At 33.5% G+C, this 25058-nt stretch overlaps 1 pseudogene; it reads left to right on the forward strand.

The window, feature by feature from the left end:
* Nucleotides 1-7361: 7361 nt before the first annotated feature.
* On the forward strand, nt 7362-9173 carry LOC129521239 (myoneurin-like; annotated as a pseudogene).
* The last annotated feature ends 15885 nt before the right edge of the window (nt 9174-25058 follow it).

The raw sequence follows: 25058 nt of genomic DNA on the forward strand, positions 1-25058 counted from the left end.
TTTAAAGTTCAAGTAATAAATTTTTAAATGAACATGCAAATAATCTGACAAAATATTTCAGAGACTCATAATTTTTATTTACATGATTAAGCTAACCTACAAACTAATTTATAATACTACCTAACTAAGATGCAGAGATTGTATTCAAAGTAAAGCTATATTCCCAGAATAGGCCATACATTTATGAAGTTTGGCCAATTATGACTATAAGTAAGTTGAAAATAATGAGAGTTGCTTGCTTTTTCATTATTTACAGGACATTTAAAATACACTAGGATACCAAAAAATTGGACTTTGCTTTCAGTAATTGGAACCAGAAAGGGAATGAAAAATGTTTCATGCAGTGCAGGTACAAATAACTACTGAAAATACTTATGAAGATGTAAGTAATCATTGGTCTATATTGGTATATAATGAAGAAATAGCTGAATAAAAATATATGCATATATAATATGTATTATATTTTATCATTTATATATTTATTAATTAAAGTTGATGATAAATACAGACTGTTTTATTGAACTGTTAGTTAAATATATAAGTAGAAATGTCTTATGGGAAAATTATAGTTTCTATGTTATAAAATAATGAAAAGAAGGAGATGGACAGTGTCTGGAGGTAAATGTGGAGTTAAACAGGACTAATATTGTATTATACTTTTATGTTAGAGAGATTTTACATTGGTTAATTATAGATGGACATAACAAGTGACAGAGTGTAGAAATTATCCACCCATTAAGCTCAATTCATCACAGAATATTATTAAACATTTGGAAATTTTTCAATTAAATAAAAAATCCTCACTATTAGTAGCAGAAATCTCTGTTTATTTGTTTCACTATTCTAAAAGTTTAGAGTTGAAGAAAAAGCATCATAAATTATTAACATAGGCTTAACTCATTTCAATTTTTGGTTAACTGGATGAAATTAATTATTAGTATGTTTCTTTTTGTTTTTGTGACAAACATGAGATACATAAATACTTACACACAAACACATGTGATAAATTGATGAAAGGAATACAGTAAAAATTTGGGGAAGAAAAATTTCCTATACTGACTGGACATCTCACTAAGGTTTGTAAAACTCATATGAAAGTAGCAGGTGTAACAATATTATGGCTGATCTTACCAAAACTGAAATTACAATTCTGATTCTGACATTTACTTACAACATGTACAGTGCATGGCTCTTGAATTATTTTCCACACTTATTCAGTTAACTGTGTGTCCTTGCTCCTTGCTTATATCACTTAAACTCAAACAGCTAGAAGATCATTCCAGAGTATGCACCTAATGTCATTTTTACTGAGCTTATCAGTCTGCAAAACATAGGTTCTATGCTCTTGCCTCAAAACAATTCCAGATATCCAATCATACACACAACTGGAGCTAGACTATGGCAACTTTATTTGGTGGTGAGTGTAAAATTCAATTTTCCATTTTTGAATGAAAATGCTACAACTGCACCAAAAATAATAAGATACCTTGGAATAAACCTAACCAAGGTAGTCCTCTAAAAATTTTAAAACACTGATGAAAGAAATTGAAGATGATACAAAGAAATAGGAAGACATTTCATACTCATGGATTGGATAAACAAATACTGTTAAATGTCTACACTACCCAAAGCAATCAACACATTTAATGCAATCCCTATCAAAGTACCAATAACATGTTTCACAAAACTAGAACAAACAATTCTAAAATTTGTATGGAACCACAAAAGACCTCAAATAGCCAAAGCAATGTTGAAAAGGAAACGCCAAGCTTGAGGCATCACAATTCTGGACTTTGAGTTCTATTACAAGGCGGTAATAATCAAAACTGTATGGTACTGGCACAAAAAATTACACATACATTAATGAAAAAAAATAGAAAACCCAGAAATAAACTCACTCAATTAATCTTCTAAAAAGCAGGAAGGAATATCCAATGGGTAAATGACAGTCTCTTCAACAAATGATTTTGGGAAAACTAGACAGCAACATGCAAAAGAATGAAACCACTTTCTTATGCCATACACAACCATGAATTCAAAATGGATTAAAGACCTAAATGAGAGATCTGAAACCATAAAAATCCTAGAGAAGAACGCAAGGTGTAATCACTTTGACAATGAACATAGCAATTCCTTTCTAGATATATTTCCTGAGGGAAAGGAAACAAAAGCAAAAATAAACAATTGGAACTATATCAAAATACAAAGCTTCTGTGCAATGAAAGAGAAAACAAAACTAAGAGGCAACCTTTGGTATGGAGAAGATATTTTAAAATGGCATATCTGATAAAAGGTTAATATCCAAAATTTATAAAACCTTATCAAACTCAACACCCAAAAAAACAAACAACTCTGTTAATAAATGGGTGGAAGACATGAATACACATTTTTCCAAAGAAGACATAAAGATGTCTAACAGACACAAGAAAGGATGCTCAACATCATTCATCGTCAGGGAAATACAAATCAAAACCATGATGAGACACCACCTCACACCTGTCAGAATGGCTAAAATTAACAACACAGGAAACAGCAGATGTTTGAAGGTATGGAGAAAGGGGAACCCTCTTACACTGTTGGTGGGAATGCAAATTGGTGCAACCACTCTGGAGAAAAATATAGAGGCTCCTCAAAAAATTAAAAATGGAACTACTCTATGACCCAGCAATTGCATTACTAGGTATTTACCCAAAAGATACGAAAATAGTGATTTGAGAAGCACATGCCCTCATTTATAGCTACATTATCTACAATAGCCAAATTATGGAAAGGGCCTAAATGTGTATCAACTGATGAATAAATGTATAAAAAATGAAATATTACTCAGCCATAAAAAAGAATGAAATCTTACCATTTGTAACTACATGGATGAAGCTCGAGTGTATTATGCTAAGCAAATTAAGCCAGTCAGAAAAAGATAGATACCATCTAATTTCATTAAATGTGGAATTTAGGAAAGAACAAATGAGTGGGAAGGGGGAGAGATAAATCAAGAAACAGACTTAATTTTAGAGAACAAACCAGTGGTTACCAGAAGAGAGGCAGATGGGGGGATGGGTTAAATAAGTGATTGGGATTAAGGAGCTCGCTTACAACAAGCCCTGGGTGACATATAGAATTGTAGAATCACTACATTGTACACTTGAAACTAATATAACACTGTATGTTAGCTAATTGGAATTAAAATAAAAATTTAAGCAAAAAGAAGTGATTAATACATTTGTAGAGCAGTGTGTCATCTAAGAAGGGATGACATATACTACCATACTCTTAGGGGAAACACGGTCATAAATTATCTGTTTTTATTTACCATTTATCATAAAATTATGACTCTATAAAATCAATGTGTTTGAAGTCATCAATAACATTGACCATGGGCAGTTCATTTGATTTCTTTACAATACTAAAGTGGAAATAGAGATATGTTCATATTTATTCATATATTGAGTGAACAGGTGTTACAGTAATGTTAACAATTCTATTTGTAAATTATGCAAACCATTTCCTAATGCTCAAATCAGTTTATTTTTGGAAATGTCATTCTGAAAGTAAGTGATATGGAGCTGGTCCAGCTTTTGGTCAAATCTGGAATGGAGAGCAGTTCCTATAGGTTGAATCTAAAAGTAGAGTTTAGAACTTAAATGGGTGGAGTGGGTGGTGTGGTTTCACAGAAAATCTATTACTAATCTCTGTTTTACCCTATGTAATGCATACATTTATTGAAATTTCTTTCAAGATTTTTAAGAAGTTTTTTTTTAGTGTAGGACAATAAAAGATTTATATTTTTAAAACTAAAGTGTACAAAATATTGGCAAGGGCAAAGAAGACTGTGCTGCATTTATTTTTGACAAGAAAAATGGTTCAATATTCCTAACATACCTTTCTCACAAATCTCTTTATACAGAAATGCATCAATCCATGAATGTCACTTTTGTCACAGATATCATTGGTATTCCTTCTGGTAGCTCTATTACTATATAGGCACTAAAGTAGGTTCTGTTATAGAGAACTGAAATCTTTCCTATATTCCATTCCTTAGCTCACACCAGAGTCTTTTTTTTTTGAGTATTTAACACTAAATAATTCTTGATAATGCTATAAAAGGGACCATTAGAATTGTACTCTTTTTCAAGGAAAAATTTTGTATCATGCCTGTGGAAAACAAAAAGCCAATAAAAATTCTTTATACAATGGTATAAATTTCCTTATGTAATGTTATTTTCTACTCCAAAGGAGCAGTAATTTTTCAATTAGTGAAAATTTAAAAGAAAGAAGTTTAAGGTTCTGCTGTATAACTTTGTAGTTTTTATCTCAAACTTTCTTATCATTTTTAAATGAGTACAGATAAAATGATTTCTGGCTATGCAACTGAAATTATTTTTAAATATTAGTTTATCATCTCCCTAAATGATTTCCTTCTCACAACTCACTATATTGCCATATAATTTTATAGAAAAAGGAGTCTATTTAATATTTTCTCTTACAAAAGAGGATACATGTAACCATCACTTTTTTGTTTCTTATTTTTTTCCTTTTTATTTTTTGACTCTCTTTATCCATTTCACCCACCTCCCAAAGTATTCTCTGTATCTGTAAACTTGAGGTTTTGTTTGTTTTGTTTTCATTTTAAGTCAATTATTTTTTATTTACATTTATTTTAACTAATTTTTTTAGTTCCTACATTCATACCATATTTGTCTTTTCCTGGCATATTTCAGGTAGCATAATGCTGTTAAGGTCCATCCATGTCATAAATAGCAAGATTTCAATCTTTTTTTATGACTGAGTAACATCCCTCAGTGTGTGTGTGTGTGTGTGTGTGTGTGTGTGTGTGCCACATCTTTTTTCAGTCATCCATTGATTGACAGTTTGCTTCCATATCTTGGCTATTGTAAAAAATGGAGGTATATATAACTTTTTGAGTCAGTGTTTTTGTTTGTTTGAATAATACCCATAAGTGGAATTGGTGGATCATATTGATGTTCTATTTTTAAATTTTTTGTGGCCATACTATTTTCCATAGTAGGTGCACATATTTGCATTCACACCAGCATTGCATAAGGATCCTCTTTTTTTCCACATCCTCACCAACACGTAATTCTTGTCTTTTTTACAATAGCCATTCTAATGTATGTGAGGTGGTCTCTCCTTGTGGTTTTGATTTGCACTTCCCTGCTAATTAATGTTGTTGAGCATCTTTTCATATACCTGTTGACCATCTGTACATCTTCTTTTGAAAAATGTCTATTCGGATCTACTGCCTATTTTTAAATCAGATTGGTTGAGGGTTTTTGTTGTTGTTGTTTGCTATTGGGCTGTATGAGTTCTTTATATATTTTGGGTATTAATCCCTTATTAGATTTATGATTTGCAAATATGTTCTCCCATCATTAGGTTACCTTTTTATTTTGTTGATGGTTTACTTTGGTATATAGAAACTTTTTAGTTTGATGTAGTCCCATTTGTTTATTTTTGGTTTTGTTGCTTTTGCTTTTAGTATCAGATTCAAAAGTCTATCACCAAGGCCTGTGTCAAAAAGCTTACCACCTATGTTTTCTTCCAGGAGTTTTATGGTTTCATATCCTACATTCAAGTCTTTAATTCATTAATTAAAGTTAATTTTTTGTTTGTTAGAGCTGGAGGTCCAGTTTCAATCATTTTGTATTGTTGTCCAGTTTTCCAAACACAATTTATTGAATAGAGTGTCCTTTCCCTATTGTATATTGTTTTTTTCCTTGTCATAAATTATCATTAAGTTTGGTTTATTTCTAGGCTGTCTTTTCTGTTTCTTAATCAACATGTCTGTTTTTTAATGTCACGCCATACTGTTTTTAGTATTATAGCTTTGTAATATAGTTTGCAACCAGGGAACTTGAAATCTACAGCTTTGTTCTTCTTTCTCATGATTGTTTTGTTTATTCAGAGCTTTTTGTGGTTCCCTACAAATTTTAGAATTATCTCTTCTATTTCTTTGAAAAGTGACATTGGAATTTTGATAGACTTGAATTGAATTTGTAGATTGCTTTGGATAGTATAAACATTTTAGGAATATTGATTCTTCCAATCCACAAGAACAAAATATCTTTCCATTTATTTATGTCTTTTACTATTTCTTTAATTAATGTCTTGTAGTTTTCAATATACAGGTCTTTTACACACTTCGTTAAATTTATTCCTAAGTATTTTATTCTTTTTAATGTAATTATAGGCGGCATTGTTTTCCTAATTTCTCTTTCTGATAGTTTTTTATTGGTGCATAGAAATATAATAGATTTTGTATATTGATTTTGTAACTTGCAACTTTGTTTATTCTGATCAGGTTTTTGATGGCATCCTCAGGGATTTTACATATACCATGTTGTCCATAAATAGTAACAATTTTATTCTTCCTTTACGATTTGAATGTCCAAGCATTACTTTTAGTTACTACTCTTACAAGACACAATTCTTGTCTGAATCAGAATATGCTTCTATTTATCTTATGTGTTGTTATAAATAATTGCAAGTTAAATATATTCATTTCCTAGGACTGCTATAACAAATTACCACCAACCATTTGCTTAAAACAACAATGTATTCTTTCACAGTTCTGGAGGATAGAGATCAAAAATCAAATTATGGGCTATTCAACCTTGGAGAATCTGGACAAAATTATCCCTTGCCTCATACTAGCTCCTAATGATAGATGTCAATCCTGGTGTTCTTTGCTTGCAACTGCTTCATTTCAATCTCTATCTCTTTTGAGCATCATGCTGTTCTATGTATCTCTGTGTCTAAATTTCCCTTTTCTTATAAGGATACAAGTCACATTGGATTTCAAAACCTACCCTAATGACCTTATCTTAATGTGATTATATCTATAAAGACCTTATTACCCATAAGGTCGAATTCACAGGTACTGGGGCTATGACCTCAAAATATATTTGAGGACACAATTCAACCCATAACAATAAGCATCATGATAGGCAGATGCTGGGTTATGATAGCCATTCAGGTTTCATAATATGTGGCAATCTGATCAGAGCTGTCTGTTACAAGGTATAATTTTCTAACTCAGCTAAGGGTTTTAACCAAATATTTCAAAATTTATGAGGAAGAAAGACAATATAGAGGCAGGCTCCCAATCTTAGAGGGGCTCTATTGAAAGGGATCTATTGAAAAGTACATGGATAAAAAGAGGAATCTACTTTCTACTCACGGCCCAAAATTTAAGGATTAGACTGCCAGCAATAATCATGGAACTTGATTAAGAGTGTACTTTAAAAATAGAATTTCTTGCCAAGATGGCGGAGAGAGCATGAAGAAACTGTCCCCTTTGGATTGCTCTAGAATAAGGGGTAAAATTTCATTCTGGTATCAAAATGCAGTATTTGCATCACTGTGAGCACCTTTTAGAGAGACTGAATAAACAACGGGAAGTGGGCTTTCTTTGTGACTGCACCGTAGTGATTGGGGAATTCCACTTTAAAGCCCATAGGAATGTGCTGGCCTCGTTTAGTGAGTATTTTGGTGCGATCTACGGAAGCACTTCTGAGAACAATGTCTTCCTTGATCAGTCGGGTGAAGGCTGATGGATTTCAGAAACTGTTGGAGTTTATATGCACAGGAACTTTAAATCTTAACAGTTGGAATGTTAAAGAAATTCATCAGGCCGCAGACTGTCTCAAAGTGGAAGAGGTGTTCACTAAGTGTAAAATAAAGATAGAAAATTTTGCTTTTATTGCTAATCCCTCTTCTACAGAGATGTCTAGTATTGCTGGAAACATTGAATTGAATCAACAGACTTGTCTCCTTACTCTACGGGATTAAAACAGTCAGGAAAAATCAGAAATGTCTACAGATTTAGTTCAGGCAAATCCTAAACAAGGGACTTCAGCAAAGAAGTCCTCTCAAAATAAAAAGAAGAAGGCCTTCAGCTCCCGGAAAACAGGACAGAATAAAACAGTGCAATATATCCCAGTGACATTTTAGAGAATGCATCTGTTATTTTTAGATGCAAATAAATTATCCACACCTGTAATAGAACAAGTTGCACAAAGAAATGGTAATTCAGAACTCGAGTTGACATCAGTCATGGAAAACACTTTTCCAGCACAAGATACTGTGCAAACTGTTACAGTAAAATGGAAACGTGGAAAATCACAGCCAAACTGTGCTCTGCATGAACACTCTATGTCCAACATAGCCAGTGTCAAGAATTCTTATGAGCTGGAGAGCTCTGGGAAAGAGCTGGATCAGAGGTATTCCAAGGCCAAGCCAATGTGTAACACATGTGGGAAAGTATTTTCGGAAGCCAGCAGTTGGAGAAGGCACATGAGAATACATAAAGGAGTTAAACCTTATGTCTGCCACTTGTGTGGAAAGGCATTTACCCAGTGTAACCAGCTGAAAACTCATGTAAGAACTCATACAGGTGAGAAGCCATACAAATGTGAATGGTGTGATAAAGGATTTGCTCAGAAATGCCAGCTGGTCTTCTATAGTCGTATGCGTCATGGTGAGGAAAAACCCTATAAATGTGATGTATGCAATTTACAATTTGCAACTTCTAGCAATATCAAGATTCATGCAAGGAAGCATAGTGGAGAGAAGCCATATGTCTGTGATAGATGTGGACAGAGATTTGCTCAAGCCAGCACATTTACCTGTCATGTTCATAGGCATACTGGAGAAAAGCCTTATGTGTGTGATACTTGTGGGAAGGCTTTTGCTGTCTCTAGTTCTCTTATCACTCATACAGGTGAGAAACCATACATATGTGGTATTTGTGGGAATAGTTTTATTTCCTCAGGAGAGCTCAACAAACACTTTCTATCCCATACAGGAGAAAGGCCATTTATCTGCGAATTGTGTGGAAATTCTTATACAGATATTAAAAATTTAAAGAAGCACAAAACAAAAGTCCATTCCAGGGCAGATGAAATTCTAGATTATGGTATAGAGGATCATCCCTTGAGTGAACAAGATTCTATACAAAAAGACCTTTATCAGAAACATTGGATGTGAAACTTTCTGATATGACTTTACCACTATCTCTTCCACTTGGAACCGAGGACCACCACATCCTTCTGCCCGTCACAGATAATCAATCTCCTACATCAGATATGTTGTTGAGGTCAACTGTGAATGGGTATTCAGAACCACAGTTGATTTTTTTATAGCAATTATACTGACTTTGTGAGGAATATGGAATTCCTAAGATGTCTCTGGTAGTAAACATAAACTCTCTGGTAAGGTGCATATATTATATTAAATTACCATTTATTTTAAAAATAGAATTTCTTCTGCATGATTTTAGGGTAAATAAGACGCTAAAAGAAGTGTGAATCTGAAGTTAGGGAATCAGGTGGAATTTTTGGAGCAGAGAGGAGAACCAAAAGCTAAAAACCAGGTATTTAAAAAACACACATCAGTATATTTTCTGGCATTATTACTTATTTATTATTACATCTGACTTAGTCAGTAGGTCTTAAGTGCCAAAATTTCAATAAACTACCTTACTTTTATAATTTTTCCTGTTGAGGTCCTTAAAATTTAATCATCAATAATTATAGGCAATTTATTTCTAAAAATAAGAATACTAATCATTTAAAATGGCAGTGCTCTCTGACAAGTTTAGCAGGGCTGTAATTTTTTATCAAATAATATTTAAGCGCACTCTACTGTACTCTTCTTCTATCTTCTCTGATTGGACAGATGTCTCTGGTATGTCTGTAGGCATCTAAAAGTGCACAGTTAAATAAAAGGGGTGAAATAACCGATTTCTTTAAATTCATTTTTAATTACATTAACTACATTGATTGCATTTGCCCACTAAATGTGTATTGTTTATTTCATATCTATAATGTCTCGTATTATGCACTCATATAATGGACTTTTGTAAGAATATTTTCTTTAGAAATACTTATATTTTCTTTTTAGTTGTATTGTGAGAAAAAAGTTATTTGAATTAATAGTCAGTAAAATTCATGAGTACTCATCTGATTGCTAGTTAAAAATATTAAAAATATTCAGCCAAGTAATTTTTAAAAATATTTTTTCTGTCTTCACTCTGTTAATTTTCATAACAACCATATGGATTAGTTAATATTAATCTCATTTTTAAGATGAGAAAACTGAAACATAGGGAGATTAAATAATGTTCTCACAGTAAGTAAGAATTGAATTCAGAATATGAATTTATTCCATTAGCCCCCACAATCTAGCTTCTCAACCTGTTCACTGTCTCTCTTAGTTTGTAAAATGTGTTTCCAAGACAATATATCAAGACTGAATGGAGGTGTTTAAAGGATGCGATGATATTGCATTTTAAAAGTTAAAAAGTTATTTTGAAATAGATGAAGTAAAATTGATATTTTTGTAATGGAAAACATGAGAATATTCTCTTGCAGCATAAGAATCTGTGAGTTGAGTTAAGAGGTTTATAAAGTTATACCTAAACATCTTTATTTACCTAAGTGTAGTTATTGGAGAACAAAGTATTTCAAAGATAAATACTTTTTAATATTCATTATTTATTTATTTATTTATTTATTTATTATTCATTTTTTCATTTACTTATTGCTGGTTTTCCTAGTATTTATTTATTTTTTAAGATTTTAATTATGTATTCATGAGAGACAGAGAGAGAGAGAGAGAGGCAGAGACACAGGCAGAGGGAGAAGCAGGCTCCATGCAGGGAACCCGATGTGGGCCTCGATCCTTGGGCTCCAGGATCATGCCCTGAGCTGAAGGCAGATGCTCAACCGCTGAGCCACCCGGGCTGCCCTTTACTAGAATTTATAATACCAGAAGCTGACAATTGGAAATGGAGATGTTTATTCATTCAGTAAATGTATATTGAATAACTTATTTCAATTCATAACTTAAATACTAGGAAACATTAAGAATAAGTAAACAGCAAAAAATATATAAGTAAGCAGTAAATCAAGTTGTTAAATAAAATATATATTTGTGTTATCATACAATACTTAACACCAAAATATTAGAAATATATAAGAGAGAGGAAAGATGGATTCTCTGGTGGTACCAGGGATGTCTACATACACACAGTCACAACACACATGGAAATAGCATCCCAAAATAAAGACAGCAGCTTATGGGAATGTCTCAAAGCCAATAAGAGCATGTCACAGTTACTTGTGTGATTTTTCTCTCATCCATTTTCTGCCTTTCCTTACTCTTGTTTGTATCACAAAGGTCTACCCCTTTCATGTTCTCAGGTGCACTTTCTCACTGGCTCTGATCACATTCAGCCAGTGGAAAGCACTGGAACAAGACCAGAAGGTGGAGAAGCCAGGATATTTCTTCCATTTTATCTGCATCAGATCAGAAATTATTTTGCTGATGGCTCCAGCTCCTGCTTGACATCTATCTTCATATGTTTCCAGTTCACTTTAGAACACTTAGTATCCTAGACTCTGGGAACATAAACTCTTCCCTTTTTCTCTTTGTTCCTCATCATGGTAGCTGTTTTTGTTACTAACCTGAAGTACACTTTATCCTCCTCTTTTTACCTTTCAGGCACTCCCAACAATCTTTCACTGAACATATTTAGAATGAGGTTTGTGAATTAGTTCACTCAGGGACAAAGTATAAAAAGAAAAATGGCAAACAGGTTTGGCAAAGGAAATTGAAAAAAAAAAAAAAAAGTAAAGAGCCAAGAAAGCCATGCCATGAAAACCAAGAATAGTACATGGAGGAATTGTTGTCACTGCACAACAGCTAGTGAAGACAAAGTCTGAGAAATTGTTATTGTTTTAGAAATAAGGAGATTACTGGTACTGGAAGGAAAGAGAGTTAAGTTTGGGAAGGAAGTTTAGGAGAAATCAGAAGTTTGAATGTTTACTAAATAAAGATGAGAGAAGGAGCTGGGCCAAAAAAAATCCAGTGATCAACAAAAAGTGTTAATGGCTGAAAATCAACTTGTATGCTTTCTCTCTAGTGTTTCTCAGGTGCCTGGGTACAGAGGAATTAGACTTCAATTGTAAAGATGATCTACATTGCACATGTTACATACAAACCCATAAAGGAGAAGCTATTGCAGATTCCCAAAAATGTAGATCAAGTGACTAGTTGTAGATCTAAGATGGGAATGTGAGGGGGTTAATAACATGGAATAAAATGGTGATTACATGAGGCTGAAGTATCACCATATATATTTCATATTACAGTAAAGATATTTAGGTCACCAGTTAAATGTAACCCTACATACCTATAATACCTAAGAGAAAAATGCCAATATTTTTGAGGATGTTTTAAGGCACAGTGAAAGCTATGAAAGAAGCAATCTTTGAAAGAAATCCAAGTTTTAGTGAAACCTAAGACCGATATAAGACCATCTATGAAGAGACTATGAGTGGAGGCATATTTATGTATGATTGAATGGTGGCCCTGTTTTCCACCATGTTGTGGGTTCTGGGAGTGTTAGCAGTTGAATGATGAATTCAGAGTTCAGCATTATAAAAGCAATGTGAGAAAGAATAACAGGAAAAAATACAGTGCCTAACAGTCTGCTTTTGGAAGTGGAAACAAAGAGAACAGGTATGTAAGGTACATTTAACTGGTAGATCTATCTACCTCAAGTTTCCAAATATCTGTGATAAGTGTTGAATACTAGGGAGTCTTTTATGCCTTTTAATTTTAAAAGTTTTTTTTTAATTTTTATTTATTTATGATAGTCACAGAGAGAGAGAGAGAGAGAGAGAGAAAGAGAGAAAGAAAGAGAGAGAGGCAGAGACATAGGCAGAGGGAGAAGCAGGCTCCATGCACCGGGAGCCCGACATGGGACTCGATCCTGGGTCTCCAGGATCACGCCCTGAGCCAAAGGCAGGTGCTAAACCGCTGCGCCACCCAGGGATCCCTTAATTTTAAATATTCATATTGATTTCCCTTACTCTAGCCTAATTTCCTAAATTTTTGAAAACTTGTGCATAAGTGAGACAGTCAGTTTTAATCATTCTAAAGAATTTTCATTCTTCCCTATGTCAGAATTTAAAGAGTGATAATACATCTTTATAAATTTGGTGCTCACAAAGAAAATTAAAAATCTCAGGAAAGAATTTTAAACGGGAACAATAAAGCTTTTTCTCTACTCAAATTTGAAGTGTTTTCAAGGCTGTTTCATTAAGGTCAACTCTTCCCTTATGTATCATACATAGGTTACAGATAAATGCTTACGAAAGAAAAAAATATTATACTATCTTAATTACAGACTTGTGAATTCAATTTTATTTTGATTCATAAAGATAGCAAGATGTTAGTTATTATTTTTACATTTCATTCTGTCTGTATCTAATTTTTTTAATTTTTTTTAAATTTTTATTTATTTATGATAGTCACAGAGAGAGAGAGAGAGAGGCAGAGACACAGGCAGAGGGAGAAGCAGGCTCCATGCACCGGGAGCCCGACGTGGGATTCGATCCCGGGTCTCCAGGATCGCGCCCTGGGCCAAAGGCAGGCGCCCAACCACTGCGCCACCCAGGGATCCCTGTATCTAATTTTTAAACAAACTTGGTGAACCTTGCCGCTTGTTATTCCTAGATAAGGTCTCCTTTTGTCAGGTCTTGCTGTTTGTAAAGAAGGCTAATTTACTGAATACTGGCCAAACTGAAATATGCTGCAAAGTATGCAGTACAACTATTGCAGCTGTTTTTAAAAGATTTTATTTATTTATTTTCAAGAGAGAGAGCACAATACAGAGAGCAGGAATGGAGGGTGGATAGGGAGAGGCAGAGGGAGAGGGAGAAGTAGACTCCTTGTTGAGCAGGGCTCAATCCCAGGACCCTGAGATCATGACTTGAGCCAAAGGCTCATGTTTAACTAACTGAGCCACCCAGGCATCCCCACTGCAGTTATTTAAAAAATATTTTTCTAATAGTATTTATTTATTTTTTTATTTATTTTTTATGACAGTCACAGAGAGAGAGAGAGAGAGAGAGAGAGAGAGAGAGAGAGAGGCAGAGACAGAGACACAGGCAGAGGGAGAAGCAGGCTCCATGCACCGGGAGCCCGACCTGGTATTCGATCCCGGGTCTCCAGGATCGCCCTGGGCCAAAGGCAGGCGCCAAACCTCTGAGCCACCCAGGGATCCCCTAGGTGGATATATAAATTTTAAATCATATATATTTGCATATAAATATTATTAACAATAATAAAAAGTAACAATAATTTGGACTATTAACATATACCAGCCACTTTAAATTATTCCTATTAATTTTCAGATGATTAGATCTTTATATTAATTAAATCTGATTTAATGAAATGTTCTTTACTGAGTTTAGCAAATAGAGGGGATTAATGAAATTCCTCCACTTTGATCATCAAAGATATGACTGTAACCCAACTTATTCTCTGTTGAATAAAATAACAATAGAGATCTACTAGTAATCAAATAGTTTAATACAGAATTAAAATAAGACATTGAAAAACCAAACCCTTTTGCAAATACCATATGATTTCACTCATGTGGAATTTAAGCAACAAAACAAATGATCATAGGGGAAAAAAGAGATAGTCAAACCAAGAAATAGACTCTGTTCTATAGACAAAAAACTTATGGTTACCAGAAAGGAGGTAGATAGGGGGATGAATTAAATAGATGATGATAACTGAGGAAGGTACTTCCTTCCTGAGCACCAGGTTGTGTATATAAGTGTTGAACCACTATATTTTACATATGCAACTAATATTACACTGTTAACTAAGTGGAATTTTAATTAAAGCTTAATAAAGTAAAAGAAGGTTTACACAAGAATAAAAGAATACAGGAAAATCCCCAAGTTTTTGTGACTTAATGTAATAGAAATTTATTTCTCCCTTAATTAAACTTAAAAGCAGGTGCTGCTGGGACACCCGGGTGGTTCAGTGGTTGAACATCTACCTTCAGCTCAGGGCGTGATCCTGGGGTCCTGGGATGGAGTCCTGTGTGAGGCTTCTCTCTCTGCCTATGTCTCTGCCTCTCCCTGTGTTTCTCATGAATGAATGGATAAAATCTTTAAAAAAAAAAAAGCAGGTGCTCTTTATCTGTAGCAGGAATGACAGAGTCTTTTGAACTGTATCTCAGTAATTTGGACATGGAATTTTTTAAGCTTATTTATTTATTTATTAATCAGAGAGAGAGAGAGAGAGAGAGGCAGAGGGAGAAGCAGGCTTCATGCAGGGATTCTGATGTGACACTCATTTGGGACTCCTGGATCATGCCCTGAGCCAAACACAGATGCTTAACCCCTGAGCCATCCAGGCATCCCTGGACATGGAATTTTTCAGAATTTCTGATATATTCAAATGGTTGCTTCCATGTTTTTCATCAACAACTAGTGGGCACAAAGGAAATAGCTTGAAGAAGATAAATTCACAGCTTATCATCTTAAAGATAGAAAATTGACATTCTGATGCTTAGTTTTTAAATTGAGAGGATATTCTATGTAGAAACAAGGAGTAAGAAATATAGTATTTGGTTAGTTCAGTAGTTTGAGGCAAATCTTTATATTATAGAAGGGGGCACACATCTTTTCTCAACATCTAGTTGCCTCTGGCACAAGGAGAATTCTGAGACTTAAGAATGGATGTATTTTTAAAAAGGAAACATTTTTTTAGAGCAGGAGATAGAGAGACAGGTGAAGGGCAGAGAGAGAGGATGAGAGAGAATCTTAGGCAGACTTCACACCCAGCATGGGGCCTGACTCACAGTTTAATTTCACAGCCCTGAAATCATGACCTGAGCAGAAATCGAGAGTTGGACCCTTAACCGACTGAGCTAGTTGCCCCTAGAATGTATATGCCCCTATGAATGCCCCTAGAATGTATGTTTGATAATTTTAACACCTGGACTTTTGTTAGGAACGATTTATTTATTTATTTTAGATACTGGGGGTGGAAGGGCAGAGGGAGAAGGAGAGAGAAACAACAGAAGACTCCCTGCTGAGTACAGAGCACCACAGAAGGCTCAGTCTCATGGCTCTGAGATCATGACCCAAGCTGAAATCAAGGGTCAGAGGCTGAACTGACTGAGACACCCAGGTGCCTGTACTACATCTGGACTTTCTGAAGCAAATGAGTAATCAAAGAAAGTGAGATCAAGATGCTTATAATTAAAATGTACTAATTTGATTGGACACAGGCCTTTCTCAAAAGATAAAACATTGATGGTACATAGAATTTGGCAAAGCAAAAGTTGTGCAAACTGTTTAGTCCAAGACTTGAAATATAAGATTTGCCTGACTTACCCAATCACAGCAGTGGTATTCAGAATTTTCTTGTTACAGGGAAAAAATGTGGTAATGGCACTCAAGAGGACAGGCTTACAATCCTAAGAAGTCCCTGTTATTTCACTCATTGATCTCCAGTGGCTGCCTGACTGGAAATATACATTACAGGAAGCTGATGGAACTGCCAAAGTGATGGAGAAGCAAGGGGCTCAGTGTTTCCAATGACATAATGAAGATATACACAGTCAAAGGGAATTAGGTAGCACCACATCAATAATATAAATCAGATAATTAAAAACATTTTCATTTTATTTTATAAAGCATGAGGCTTTACTTTATATCACAACTCTTGCAGGATTAAATTCTCAGAGTATTGTAAGGATTTCAAACTTCTTTAGGCTAATTTGGATGAAATTAAACACATACATCATTGTAAAAAATATCTCCCAAATGATTGTGAACTTTGGAAATGAGAAAGAGATTAATGGTAATGTATTTCATATTTGTGTTCTCTCTGTAATGGTTCAATTATTTTCCTATGAAGAATTTATTATTTCTACCCAACAGACATCGGTCAGACTTTTAGTAGACATTGCTGAAAGTAGTATAAAAAATGACTTCCAAGTACAATAAATTTAACAGTTATTATTTTTCTCATTGTCTAAGTGACAGACCTAATAACCCGTGTCAAAATAACAGGAAAAACTAGAGAGGTAGTACACAAGTCTTGTTGTGGCTCAAAAGTTATGATTAACAGTTAGTGACAAATGAAAGCAGGAAAAAAGTTTGAAGAAAAGTGTAAGATTGACAGAAGGAAGTTCATTAAACACATGGCAATCATTTTCTTCAGAAAATCAGTGAGCATCAAAGACAGTCCACAATGGAAAACTAGTGACTTAGCAAATATGTTATTGCCAGTCTAATCTATTAATAATCAAAGCACTAAAAGACAAACTAAAGATACATTGCAATTATTTAATTTCTGGTACTGGTGTATTTTTAAGAGTGGATAGAGAAGCAAAAAACATGCATAACTATGTAAAGTCATTATCAGATATTTTCCTTTTGATTTTATTAAGTAAACATTTTTTAAAGATTTTATTTACTTATTCGTGAAAGATACACACACACACACACACACACACACAGAGGCAGAGACATGGGGAGAGGGAGAAGCAGGCTCTCCATAGGGAGCCTGATGAGGCCCCAATCCTGGCACCCCAGAATCATGCCCTGAGCCAAAGGCAGATGCTCAACCACTGAGCCTTCCAGGCATCCCATCTCCTTCCTTTTTAAGAAGAAAAATAAAGATATAAATTGTTCAGAATCCTTTGGTTGAATCCATTGACTATGTTGTCATATTTAAAATTGATCATATATATATATATATGCGTCTCTGTCAATACCAGAAGTTCGCAAAATTTCCCATAAAGCACCAGATTGTATAAATTATGTTCAACCTTGAGAACATATGGTTCTGTTGCAAGTTTTCTACTCTGCTCTTGTAGCATAGAAGCAGCCACCGACATACTTGAACAAAAGGGTGTGGATGTTTTACAATAAAACTTTATTTACAAAAACAGACCACCAGCCAGTTTTGGAAGCTATTCTGTTCTATTGATCTTTATTGTCTTTATGTCAATTTCAGAGAATTGATGTGTTAATAATATTGTCTTCCAATACATGAAGAAGTATTAATTCTTTAAATTCTCTCAGAAATATTTGTAGTTTTCAGTATGCTTTTCTTGCATGTATATTGTTAACTTTAACCACAATTATCAGACTTTCTGATACTATTTTAGAGTATTCTTATTTTATTTTCCAGATTTTTGTTGCTAACAAATAAAAATACAAATCAACATTGCATCTCAGGATAGGTTAACAACCTTATTATTTCTGGCAGTTTCTTTGTGGATTCCTTAGGATTTTCTACAAAAGCACATTATCAGTGAATAAAGACAGTTTTACTTATTCTTTTCCCATCTATGTGTTAAATAGACTGGAAAATACTTCATCCTTCATTGTTACATGTGATATGACGGACATATCTTTCAAAAATTCCATTTATTAGGGTGAGGGAGTTCTTTTTTATTCCTTGTTTGCTGAGAGTCAAAATGCTTTTTCTATGCTGGTTGAGTATATCATATTGTTTTGCCTCTTTTCTTCTGTAAGATGTTCAATTACATTGATACATACTAGAATATTAAAACTAATCTTTCAATCATATGATAAACCTTATTTGCTGTGTCATCATTTGTTATATTGCCAAATTTCATTAGGTAATATTATGTTTATAAGAAATATTCAAGATATCTTTCCTTGCAATATCTTTACTTTTGCTTCTGATTTGGGTATCAGGGTAATACTGGGCTGTTAGAAACTATTGGGGAAGTTCCCTTTCTTGTCTACTTTATGAAAAATGTGGGCAAGATATGCATAATTTCTTTCTCAAAGGTTTGATAAAACTTGATACTGAAGCCATCAAGACTTAGATTTTTCTTTGTGGCAAAACTTCTTGTTATAAATTGACTTTCTAAAAAAAATAAAAAATAAAAAAAATAAATTGACTTTCTATGTTAGTTTAGAGCTATCTAGATTTTCTCTTTCTTCTTAAGTTGGTGATTGTGATTCGTGTCCTTTTGAGAATTTATTATTTTTATCTAAGTTGTTGAATTTAGATGAAAGCAGAAAATATGTTCTTAATATTTTCCTGTTATTCTTGTAATGTCTATAGTAAGACTAAGAGCAAAGATCATTTTTTCTTTCCTATTTTTTATGTAGCTCTCTTTTATTTCTCTAGATTTTAAAGTGTAAGCTTATATAATTGATCATTACTTTTCTTCTCTTCTAATGTAAGCATTTAATCATAAAATTTAATCTAACTCCTTAGCTACATCCCATATATTTTCATGAATTATATAGTCACTTTCATTTACTTCAAATTATTTACTAATTTATCTGATGATATTTTATCTGATCCATGAGTTATTTAAAATTTTAAACTTCTAAGTATTTAGGGATTCTCAAGTATCTTTCTTTTTTTAATTCAAATTATTTTAATTTGTGTGATTTCAATACATTTAAATGTATGAGACTTTTATCATGTCTCATCTTTTTTTTTTTTTTCCCCATGTGAACTTGGAAAGCATGTACATTCTGTTATTTTGGGCTGAGCTATTTCATAAAAGTTAATTATATAAAGTTGGTTGATAATGTGTTTTAATTCTTTTATATCTTAATTGATTTTGTGTCTATAAATTTGTTAAGACATATTAATCTCAATACTTGGTCAATTTTGGTGAATGTTTTAAGTACATTTTTAAGGTACTTTCTGTACATTGAACACTATAAAACATTGATGAAGAAAATTTTAAAAAGGCACATAAATGGAAAGCCATTCAGTGTTCATAGATTAGAAGAATTAATATTGCTAAAATTTTTATGGTGCCCAAACTGATCTACAGATTTAATGCATTCCTATCAATATCCAATGCATTCTTTACAAAAATAGAGAAAAAAACAGTCCTAAAATTCATACAGAACTACAAGAGATCCTATATAGCCAAAGTGATCTTGAGCAGGAAGAATGAACTAGACACATAACGTTCTTTGATTTAAAATTCATAGTAAACAAAACAGTGTGATACTGGCATAAAAGCATACATACCTATTAGTGGAATAGAATACAGAGTCCAGATATAAGTCCACACATTTATGACTAAATCATCTTTGACAAGATTGCCAAGGCTATACAATAGAGAAGACAGTCTCTTTAATAAATGGTGTTCGGAAAATTGGATATACCCATGCAAAAGAATGAAATCAGATCCTTGTATTTTTTTAAAGATTTTATTCATCTAGAATGGATAAAGAAGATGTGTTTTATGTATACAATGGAATATTCCTCAGCCATTAGAAATGACAAATACTCACCATTTGCTTCGACGTGGATGGAACTGGAGGGTATTATGCTGAGTGAAATAAGTCAATCGGAGAAGGACAAACATTATATGTTCTCATTCATTTGGAGAATATAAAAATAGTGAAAGGGAATAAAGAGGAAAGGAGAAAAAATGAGTGGGAAATATCAGAAAGGGAGACAGAACATGAGAGACTCCTAACTCTGGGAAATGAACTAGGGGTGGTGGAAGGGGAGGTGGGCGGCGTGGGGGTGACTGGGTGGCGGGCACTGAGGTGGGCACTTGACAGGATGAGCACTGGGTGTTATTCTATATGTTGGCAAATTGAACACCAATAAAAAATAAATTTATATATAAAAAAAGATTTTATTCATCTATTCATGAGAGACAAGAGAGAGAGAGAGAGATACATAGACACAGGCAGAGAGAGAAGCAGGCTCCATGCAGAGAGTCCTACGTGGGACTCGATTCTGGGTCCCCAGTATTACACCCTGAGGTAAAGGCAGCGCTAAACCGCTGAGCCACTGGGGCTGTCCAGATCCTTGTCTTATACCATAGTAACTCAACTCATATAAAATCAACTCAAAATGGATTACAGACTTGAAACTGTGAAAGTACTAGAGGAAAACTTAGGGAGAAAGCTCCTTGACATTGATGTTGTCAAAGAGTTTTTGAATATCACACCAAAATCACAAAAAAAAAAAAACAAGAGAAAAAATAAACAAGTAGAGTTGCACCAAACTAAAACAACAACAACAACAACAACAACAAAACCAGGTAGGTCTGAAGTTTTTCAAAATATTTCTTATAGGCTGCACACTGCTTCTTTCTATACCAGTCTGCCTCCACAGATAACTGGAATAAATTGATTCATTATTTTTCAAGGCAGTGACCTATTTTCCTTTAAAGACTTTATTTATTTATTCACAAATAAATAGAAATAAATAGACGAAAAGATACAAAACACACCAGCAGTTTAGATGCTTGACTTCATAATGCAAATTGTATTTTGACAATTTATTATCTTAGCCAGTCTATTATGGAAAAATTAATTTTGATCAGATAAGTGAAACCCTTACTATTTGAAATTAGCCTGGAGTGGAAAAAAAAAAAAAAGCTGCTTTCCACGGCACGTCAGTTTTATATGGAGGGGATGAACATTACTTGTCTATGGTTTCCTTTGTTCTTTCTCTGAATCCATTGCTGAACTTACTTTCAGATGAGACGAAAGAGAGAGGCAGAGACACAGGCAGAGGGAGAAGTAGGCTTCATGCAAGGAGCCCATTGTGGGACTTGATCCCGGGACTGGGATCATGCCCTGAGCCAAAGGCAGATGCTCAACTGCTGAGCCACCCAGGTGTCCCACAAGGCAGTGTCTTAAATGGATTCCATGAAGTTGTTTCTCTCTTCCTTTCTTCATAAAAGATTTTTTAAAAGTTAGGTAATGTTGATGTATTCTATAAGAGAGTCTTTAAGACAGATGTTTAAAAGGCTGTGACTTGGGGATTTCTGGGTGGCGCAGTGGTTTGGCGCCTGCCTTTGGCCCAGGGCGCGATCCTGGAGACCAGGGATCGAGTCCCACATCAGGCTCCCGGTGCATGGAGCCTGCTTTTCCCTCTGCCTCTCTCTCTCTCTTTCTCTCTCTGTGACTCTCATAAATAAATAAAAATTAAAAATAAAATAAAATAAAAGGTTGTGACTTTTCTACTGAGTCATTCAATAAGTGACCCAGTATAAAGGTCACTTTATACTTTGTGCTCCAAGTTTTAAGAAGTCTGCCTGAAAGAGCTCATGAATTCTTACCTTTTCTCATTTGGATGAACAGTATACAAAGAATTTATTTTCCTCATCCATAATGTTATTATAATAATTTTATCAAGCACACTTCCTAGAAAACATGATGTCTAATTGATTTTTTAATAAAATTTTATTCTAATTACAAAGTAAATAGATAAACTTTCAAAAGCCTTGGGAAAATAAATAAAAACTTCAAAGATTTTTTCTAATGTTAAGCTAGTTAAATTGATAGACCAAATTTAATATTGGTTAATTATGGCATATATCATTTTGGTCTCTATTTCTGTATTTGCATTTCTCTTTCAGAGTATACAACCGACCAAACACATGCACACACACACACACACACACATACATGCACATAACTACTTCTTGAGCAGAACAGATAGTAATAATAAGCAGCACGTAATGGATAGTTACTATATGTCAGAAACTGCATTAAATGCTTTACAAATGTAATTCATACACAACTTATTAATATAAAACCCATTTTTATCCATCTTCTAGAGACAATAAAATTGAAGCTTGAAAAAATTATATATCAGCCATATTTATATATTCATAAATGCCTCAGCCATGATTTAAAACCAGCTCTATCTCTTCATAACATTTGTTTGGGTTATTAGTTATTATTATTATTATTATCCAAATTAATTAGACAATCTTCAAAAATAAAACTTAGCTTCTCTGTACTTCCTTTTATATGCACTTAGGTTTTCCCTGTTTGTTTCTTTATTATTATGTAGCATTTGGCAATAAACCTCATGATAGGGCATTTCTGGATATATAATCTGATTATGACTTTATAACAAATTAGTTTAATTTTGGGATCACATGTAAATAATTTTATACAAATGCCATACTGACTAGCAGAAAATGTATACTATTCCCATTAATGTCAATACATACTGGTTCAAGTTTTCAAATCTTACTCACCCAAATAGCAATAATATACTATATGTTTATAATATATGTTTTAGACACACACATAATATGACTACTCCTTTGCCTCTAAACATGAATATCTTAAGCATCTTCATGCTTTGCTTATTTACATTAAAGTATATTTGAGTTTACATTAAAGTGTATTTGATTTTATTAAGAAACTAGGGTATGCTAGGGAATAAGGAAAGGACTGGTGTGAAAAGAATTATGTGTAGCTATAAAAGAGTAACATGAAGATCTTTGTAGTAATCAATGTAGTGATATAATATTTTCAAGCAACTTCATATTCTGAGATTCTGGGTGGATATAAATTTGTGGGGAGAAGTATTATTCAATCCTTTAGAGTAGTCTGCCTCTATTCTTGCCAGAATTCTATTCCCTACTGGCTCTGCCACTTTGGTTGCTCTCCAGTGCCGTCAAAGAATTATTTTTGTAGTATACAATTTTTACTATTGTTTTAGGGTAAACGGTAAGTCTAATAATACAAGCTATCTTTCCATGAAGAGAACTGGACTTACCATCCAATTTTCCTTTTCTCAAAAGTTCTTGAGAGCTACTTGGTGGTCTCTGACATCTATCAGGTACATTTTCCAGAGTATGTTGTACAATGTAATGCATGTGATAAAAGCTCAAATAATGCTAGATTAGGTGCATCTATGCATGTATACATTACTGAATTAAAATATTACATTATAGTGGTGTGCTTGTGTCTTTGTCTGCCAGAAAACTGAATATATTTTTGTATACATGGTGCCTTATTCAACATCTTTTATAAACATCCGGTTTATAAAAGAGTGCACGAAATATTAATAAATGAGTTTGCAGTTGGATGACCAAGAAAAGAATTATAATGAACTCTATATTATCAAGACATAAAGAACCTACTCAGATTTATAAAAGCAAGAAGAAAGCAAAGAATAAGATTTGAGTCTGATTCTAGGATAACTAATTATTTTAATAAGAATAACAATTTAATAAACACCAACCACATACCAGACAATATGATAATTACATTATCACATTGTATGTACTGCATGTTTTTCATGTTGGCAATCTGGCAATTAATAATGCTGCATTGTATATTTATTTGCAAGCTATTAACAGATTAGATATTAAGAGTTCTCATCACAAGAAAAACAATTTGTAACTATGTAAGGTGATGGATGTTAACTCCACTTATTGTGGTGATCATTTTGCAATGCGTCCAAATATCAAATGGTTATGTTGTAATGATATAACATTATGTGTCAAGTATACTACAATTATAGTATATACATATCTTTGGTTAAAGAATACATTCCCTATAGCTTAAATAGAAGTGAGTAGAGTTGTAGATTATTTGCCTCTAATATATTAATAGTTGATAGCTGAACTGAAAAGTCTGGCTCCAGGCCAGATCCTATGTGTGGTCTTTCAGGACTGACCACAGGCAATTATAAAGGGTTTGCCTGACAGGCCTCATGAAAGAAAGCTGTGTTCATCACACCAAACATGGTACACAGGCATGTGTCATGCCTGAAACCAGTCTTTTTAGTCTCTGAAAGGAGTTACAGTCAAGGATTCAGGTCTCCTTGCATAGATCATACTCTCATGCATAGCTGCATTTATAGCAAATGTGCCTCCACTCAGAGGCCTCTTCCTCAGATGCCTCTGCTGGACTTCCTTATAGAGGGAGAGGAAGGGAACATTTTAAATATTGTAGCATAATTTTTTTATTGTCTTTATGGTCCAGTATGAAACAACAAATACATGGACCACTGGTACATGTTTCCACTGGTACTTTGTTCGATATTTTTTTGCAGTTATTCTCTTACATAATGCACTGGAATATTAAGCTTTGCCATCTTATTAATAAACTTGTGCTGATTCTACTATTAAAGGAAATAAAATTACTAACATAAAGGGGAAAAAACTGAGATGTTGTATATAAATCCAGAAACTATTTTCCAAACTGTTTCCCAAATCTATTTTTATACCCTCAGATATGATTCCTTTTAAGTAATTGCTAAATTAAAACTTTCTTTAGTTCCTGCTTTCTCCTTTGGATACAATTTACATATATATTTTATATATGTATATTATGTGCATGTATACATTTATGTATATGTATGAATATGTATGCCAATACTGATATCCCACCAAAGTCAGAAATTCTGATGTAAGAACAATGTAGAATAAATAAGAATCT

This window comes from Nyctereutes procyonoides, unplaced genomic scaffold, assembly GCF_905146905.1.
Source record: "Nyctereutes procyonoides isolate TBG_1078 unplaced genomic scaffold, NYPRO_anot_genome, whole genome shotgun sequence".
Taxonomy (NCBI): Eukaryota; Metazoa; Chordata; class Mammalia; order Carnivora; family Canidae; genus Nyctereutes; species Nyctereutes procyonoides.